At 36.2% G+C, this 6,424-nt stretch overlaps 1 long non-coding RNA gene across 1 annotated transcript; it reads left to right on the top strand.

Annotated features, from left to right (window-relative positions):
• The first annotated feature begins 777 nt into the window (after positions 1–777).
• LOC121321128 lies at positions 778–2,234 on the top strand. The gene is made up of 3 exons (XR_005950914.1): positions 778–849; positions 1,364–1,449; positions 2,111–2,234. It is a non-coding gene; the product is annotated as an uncharacterized LOC121321128 (long non-coding RNA).
• The last annotated feature ends 4,190 nt before the right edge of the window (positions 2,235–6,424 follow it).

Raw genomic sequence — 6,424 nt, 5'->3', positions numbered from 1 at the left:
CTGTTGTTTTTTTAAGCAGAAGCTCATTGAAAATGCCTAATCTTATCATCTGATAGGAGGTATGAATGTGCAATCATGTGCCTGGGATTATTAACACATGTTTTGAATTCAGTTACTTAATCTTCACTTCCAGTGCTACCATAGATAAGCTACTCGGAAAACAGGATTGCAATCAAAGTTTCAATTGCGTTCTCCTTTTATTGAATAAACTACAAAATCTATGCGTTAGGATTGGTAGATGCTAACAATGCTAATCGGACTCTTGGCTGAAGAAGACTGCAAAAGCAACTTTGAAGCTACTTACTTGTTTGAACCTATTTAGATTTTCAGCAGTTTTTTCATCACCATACACATTGATGCAGCACCCCACTTTGGGCCACAATTAAAGTCTTTCCATCAAAAACAAATTTGCAATGTTTTTGGGAAAGAAAAATCGAAATGTTACTCTTACAGAACTGACATTACAGAACTCAGGAACCCTTCTTCAAATTAATCTTCTGAATTGACAAATGCTGTCCTATTTTCCTTTTACAAAACATTTAAATCTCTCTTCTACCCTCTTTAGAGTAGCTACTTTTAAGCCATCTTTTTTTTTTTGTAGTGTAAACACACCCGTCGTAATTTCAACCATCCAACCAAAGTGTCCTGCTCCAGAGGTTGGCTTAGAGACAACTTTGGTCTGTTTTTTCTCTACTGTGAACGCATCGGTCCGTGAGCCGACTCACACAGAGGTACGTTGTGAGCAACAACCCCTGGGTCAGTGTGACTCAGCCGTCTCCTTGGGAACAGGACGCAGAAACTCACAGCAAAAGCAACAGACATGACAGGCTAGAGCAATCAGAGCCGGTGGTAAGAATCTTTTTTTGTTTATTCTCGACAGTTTCAGGCACAGGAACCTGGATATTTATTTTCCTAACCGCTAATAAGAGGTTACTAGTACTAGCATGAAAAGTACACAATTGTCTGATAATATAGACATTGAAAACAGAACCAACAAAATCATACAAATAAAACAGACAAAGCCATTGCAATGCCACCCTGTGAAGCAGACCACTTTTTGAGATGACTGGAATTAGAAATGCTGCATTTACACTCTAAAAATGAATAAATAAATAAATAAATAAATAAATACTAAAAACCATCCTTAGAGCTAAGCCACCTCAAAACTAGCTTTAAAGTGGCTTGTGTAAATGGGGTATGTGTTTTCTCTAAGCACACAGTGCCAGCCAGTGTCCAGATACTGAATAGCTTCAAGGATCTTAAAAGGGACATTTTTGCACAAACAAACTACTGACTGACTTATTGAAATCAGATTGCAATATACTGTGTATGAGGAGCATATACTGTGTAATTGTTTTTTTAGCCAGGTATTCAGCACCACAGTAACCTCCCAAGGCAACTCGTCACATGTACTTTCAACTTACCATTGGAACAACAACAAAACATCAGGTGAGGGATATAAACCTTTCCCATCGAGCTCTTGTGAGTTCTTCTGTGGAGGTGCTCAGAACCCTCAGAGCTACACTGTCGTATATTTCTGATTCTTCACTCAGACGGCAAAGGCAGATGGTCCTGCAATGTTTATCAGTTTAATGGTTTAGGAACCAGGATGTTTATGGGAGGCACGTAAACAGCGTGTATTATTGAATTCCTGGTGTTTTCACACCAGTTTCATGCAGATACACTAAGCACGGGCAGAATGGTTCGCTTTTCGACCACAGTAAATCTATAATATTATAAATTTTTAAATTTGAAGGCGTATGAAACGAGTCCGCTTCAGGCGCACGTGAGATAGTCATAAGTAAGGATTTTTTTTTTTTTTTTTAAATCTGAAAGTACCATATGGAATTATTATTAGAAATTGTTTTTCCAGAAAATGCATGAAGAAATTCAGATAAAACCTAAACAATATGCTGTACATTTATTGATGCCGCTGTCATGTAGCTCAGAAAATCACTAGAGAAGTATGTTTTTCATCAGTTATTGCTTATGGGTAGACTTTATTCTTTTAACACAGCTGAGTAAACTTGTGACCAGCCTATCCCCCTCTCAAAATTGCACATCTGTCACACATGCTTTGACACTTCCTTTTTTTCATTCTGCATGTTAGCTTGGAAACCATTTTTATCGTCGGCCCAGTCAGGAATTGAGAAATTGACATCTTCTCGTACTGAAGTGAGCATCTAAGAGCTTTTAAACCAAATGCTTTCATTCTGAAAAAATCCACTGAGGTGTCTGAGAGGTATGTGGTCCTTCTTAACTTCTTGTTTAATGGTGCATGGTTTCAAATGGTTTCATTTGTGTTCAGTTTTTTTTTTTTTTTTTTTTTTTTTAACTTCTAGGCTTGTGTTGAAAATAAAAACTCTTGTAGGTGTCTCCTGTAATAGTAAAGCAAAAGCACTATTTGGGAAATAAGGTGAACCATTTTTTTTATTTGTCTGAACTATAACAGTGCTTGAATATGTTGATAATAACCTTCTACTGGTACAAAAATCGTAGCCGGTCAATTGGGAGAAGCAGGTTAAAATAGGGAGACAGCTTGTTTCCCCACATTCACCCATAACTCCCTTCTGTAGCAGGCAGTAACAGGATTGCTGTTTTTTTCACAGAGCAAAGTGTGGCCAGTAAGCTTCAAGGAGAGAGGAAGCTTGTGTGCCTGCAACTAAATCTTAGGCAATGTAAACAAACTAGTAAGCCAACACAGATGGGTAATGAAAAATGAAGTAAATATTCACCCAGGAAAAAAATATTTTAGTGTAAAATACTTGCGGGACAGTGCAACTTTAAACAAACTAGTTACCAAAGATCTGTGAAACAACAGAGGCTAACTCCAGCAGACTTTTGGAAATAGACACTGAGGAATTATATTTAAGTGTAAATTAAACCTGATAGCAATACATTGCACTTTTAAACACCCAGATCTGTGTCATATAATCACCATATATAAATCCTATAGTCATCTCCATTTTGACATGAATTGCGATACTGGAAAAAAACATTCCTTCTTACAAGTTCCCATCTTCTGTTGCCGCTATTAGTTTTTAGTTCCAGTTATCTTTTACTTTAAACCCCCTTGTGATATTTTTTGTTCTTGTTAACATATTAACCAGAGGAAAAAAATTATCTTGGCTGACTTTTAACAGATGGATGTGAACAGCATATTTATTTACAGAACTGAATTGAATCATGGCAGAATGACAAAGTGCAATTTACATAATCAGCTTTCTTCAGGGCTGCTGAGCTGGTTTGGAGGCTTTTGGGACTCCTTAGTCACAGCTGCTTTAAAGAGGCGAGAAGATTAAACAATTTCCTAAAGCTATGAGCCTTGATGAGAATCTATTATCCCACGTTAGAAACCTCTGATTTCTCTTGATGCTGGTATGGGTCAAAGAGCTAAGCTTAAATTCTGGCATAGCCCACAAAATACCGCTCTGGTAAGAACCAGTGTTCGGTTGTCTAATGCGTTGTTCCTAACAAGAAGCCTGGTTATTCTGAGCTGTCTTTTTTGCATTTTGCATAGGCAGCTTATTCATTGTATTCATTATGTTACAGTAACTTGACTGTAATAATAGGAAAAAAAAACTTGTGAACAAAAGACTTTCTTTTTATAAGTCTATCTTATTATTGTTATAAGGACTATAAGATTACAACTGTTGCTTAGACTAGCATATATATGTAGACAAGACATTATTATCTTTTAGATTTTATTTTGCCTGTCTTTATCCATTTTTTTTATTGTGTAAACCAACCATGATTCCAATAACTTATATCTTTTCTATTCATTTCATTCAAAACTGTAACCCAAGTATTACCCTCCACTGAGACAGGGGCAGTATTTTATTTACAGGTTATATTTTTTAAGGTGGCAGGTAAGTTTTGATTCTTGCAGTCTTTTGAACACAAGTCAGTTTTATTTTTAAGAAGCACGCTGATGGCTAGAATTCGATTTCTGGTATCTAAATTTTAAATACATGAAGGAGTCGCACAGCTAACCCAGAAGGAGACAGACCTCTCTGAAATGGGGAGTCTAGGACAAAAGCACGAAAGCCTTTTCTGGTAAAATGGTTTAAATTGAAAAAGAATGCATGTACACTGTGAAGGTTAAACTACCATACTGGGTCTGTAAGAATGTTATGCTTTGCAGTCAGTGACTTGATTTGACCCTGCTGAGGTAAAATGACCTGGAAGAGAAATAGTAACAGGCTCTTGAAAGTCAGTTGTCTAAACAGTTCCTTTAACTTAAAATTGAATACACAGATTTGTTAAAACACTGCGCTTCTTTTAAAACTGTACATATGCGAGCTACTGTACTGTGAGTGGAAGTGCTAAACAGGTAAGATTTATGGAACAATTTAATTAGTTATTACCATTTTAAAAATTGAACTGGTTTCCATGTATATCAGAATGGTAAAAGGACAAGCTCCCTTAAAGGAATACTTAATACCCTCAGTCTGAATTGGAAACGTTAATAAAGTCACACATGTATTTTTCCACTGCTACACACACAGTTGTTACAGTTGTTGAAAATGTTATGTTGCCTCATATCATCAGATAATAGATGATCAATGCCCATATTATAAACTATTGCTATAATGCATTATTTTAATTTTCAGTTCTATTATATTATGATTAACATACAGTATTGATTATCTATGTACCTAGGCGATGACACCCTGGGTATTGCATTATTTTAGTTCTTTCCTCCATTGGGAATACAATCAAATAAGACATTTTAAAGTGACTGGAAGGCATTGGAATTTAAACCAATAAAGATAATGGGTCAGAGATTATTCTGCTCTTGTATAAATGAAAGCAAAAAGACTTGAGGCATATGTACACAGCACTGCTATGTTCATGCCTAGGAGCAATACATGTTTAGTTGGAACATCTTGACCTGAAGTCTTGTGTTATCTGAAGTACCAGCCAGCTACTCTCCATTCCCAATAAGAAGCTGCAATAGATCAGGACAAACAATTTCCACACCTACATCATTATGTTGATTTCTTTTGATAAAGGACTTAATGTTCCCAGAAGAAAATGTCAACTAGGCTGATCCCAGTACTGTATGACATGAGCTATGATGAAAGGTTAAAATAATCTCTTCAGCCTAGAAAAAAGAAATATAAAATCACAAATGGAAATGATACAGTTAACCCAAGACACTACTGCAAATTTATTACATAGACAAGAACAAGAGGGCACACATGGAAGCTGAGTAAAAGTTTAAAAGAGACAGTAGGAAGCATTTTTTTACACAGTTAGAAATACATGGAATAGCCTACCAGGTGAAGTAGTAGGATCTAAAACACTGGGAACATAAAAAAGACGAGATTCTGTGCTTTTAAATTTGGTAACAAGGGACAAGCCTTGATGGGCCGAATGGTCTTTCCTTGTTCCCAAACTTTTCTTATGCTCTTATGTATATGTATGCATATATCAAAATGCAGAAGGATTGTGTGTCAATATACTGAATATCTTTATATTTTCAGAATTATTGACCATGAAGAGGATTCTCATTAAAAAAAAATAAAGATCCTCCTGCAGAGAACAGTATTTTATAGTTTTTTTATTTGAGACGTTTGTACCAGACAGTGTTGTGTGGTGCAATGCCGGAACGGATTCTGTCCTGTCGGTGAGGTCAGATAAGGTTAAAAGCTCTAACCATGGATGCAGATGAGCCTGGCTGTTTTGTATAGTGGTTAAGACGTTAGCCTGCTTTGTGCAGGGCTGTCGGTTTGTGCCCAGCCTCTGTCCTCAAAACAATGTAGTCTCTCACTTAATTGTGTTTGAGGCAAACCAAATTCATCTATCCAATGATTTCTGAGAATGTATAAAATAAGCTTCAAAGTTTCCACTCTTATCAAGTAATAAAACTGGCTGATTATTTAAATGTGAGGCTTGTGTTTGTATTGTACTCTATACAAATTGAGTTGCTAGTAACTAGTAAGGATAATCTGTTCTTGTTTGTCTTCTCCTATTGTATCTTACAGGATAAGGTTTTTCCACAAGCATAACCCTAACCCTAACCTTAACCAGAATTTGCAGACTAATTCACAACAATTGTTTATTCTGTGGAAATGGGGACCTGAGTGCCCATATATTTGCAGAGTAAACTTTTGACATTGAAGTGTAAAAATAAAAAAAAAACCTTCAAAGAGATCTGAAGCTATGTTTTTAACAACGTGGTGTCCCTGTAAAAACATATACAACTTCAAGGCAATGAAAGCAATTGTCTTTATGGTAGATAACATACCTTTCCTTAGTTAGTTACGATTAATATATTTCAAATCAGTGACCTGACCTGTAGTAATAGACTACTACAGTCTTGTTGCATGCCAACTTTTGTACATGCGTGAAGTTGATCATTTGGAGTTTTTCACCGCTGTGTGTGAGACTTACTTGCCCTTGACAGCTGTCACTGTCC

Source organism: Polyodon spathula, chromosome 9 (assembly GCF_017654505.1).
Source record: "Polyodon spathula isolate WHYD16114869_AA chromosome 9, ASM1765450v1, whole genome shotgun sequence".
Lineage (NCBI taxonomy): Eukaryota > Metazoa > Chordata > Actinopteri > Acipenseriformes > Polyodontidae > Polyodon > Polyodon spathula.
The sequence above is the reverse complement of the archived record's forward strand: the minus strand, read 5'-3'. Positions and strand labels throughout refer to the sequence as shown.